This window comes from Corvus brachyrhynchos, unplaced genomic scaffold, assembly GCF_000691975.1.
Source record: "Corvus brachyrhynchos isolate BGI_N302 unplaced genomic scaffold, ASM69197v1 scaffold223, whole genome shotgun sequence".
In the NCBI taxonomy this organism is placed as follows: Eukaryota; Metazoa; Chordata; class Aves; order Passeriformes; family Corvidae; genus Corvus; species Corvus brachyrhynchos.
The window spans coordinates 327497-328099 of record NW_008237174.1 but is presented as its reverse complement, the minus strand read 5'-3'; the positions used below and the strand labels follow the sequence as shown (position 1 = coordinate 328099).

At 55.9% G+C, this 603-nt stretch overlaps 1 long non-coding RNA gene across 1 annotated transcript in view; it reads left to right on the top strand.

Moving 5' to 3' along the window:
* The first annotated feature begins 37 nt into the window (after nt 1-37).
* The window catches only part of LOC108445327, a 3069-nt gene continuing 2503 nt past the window's right edge, over nt 38-603 (top strand). The window contains exon 1 of the long non-coding RNA XR_001860144.1: nt 38-187. This is a non-coding gene — a long non-coding RNA (uncharacterized LOC108445327). The remainder of the gene's footprint in view (nt 188-603) is intronic.

The window sequence follows — 603 nt, the reverse complement described above, 5'->3', positions numbered from 1 at the left end:
TCGCTGTGTTGGCTGCCCGCGGCTGCCCGGCTGCTCCTGTGAGGCTGCTCGTGCCTTCCCACAGCGCTGGTGCTGCTGCCTGGCTCTGCTCCCTCGCTGGGCCGCTGTCAGAGGGACTCTGCCGGGGAAAGACCCATCGCACCCTGTAAGCCAGCGCTGGACCCATGGTGGCGGTAACCCCTTTCCTGTGCTTCACGTCATTATTCTTGGCATTTTCCCACCTTTCAATCTTCTTTCTTTTCTCTTTTATGGAAGAATAAAGTTAAAAAAATTTTTTAAAGGGCAAAAAAGCTGAAATATCACTTTGGATCCCAACATTTAACCTCGTTTGTGTTTTAATTTTGCTTTCGGGTATGTTTAGAATCGAATTCTTTCTGCAACTGTGGATCGAGGCAAACTTGCCTCTTCTCCCCTTCAGGGGATCCGAACACCCCAGCATCGGCTGTTCCGGGGTGTCTCGGGGGTGCTCAGACAGGGCTCCCGGGGTGTCCGGAGGCTGTTCCGGGGTGTCCAGGGCTGTCCAGGGCTGTCCTGGGCTGTCCAGGGGCTGTCTAGGGGCTGTCCTGGGCTGTCCTGGGCTGTCCTGGGCTGTCTAGGGGCTGT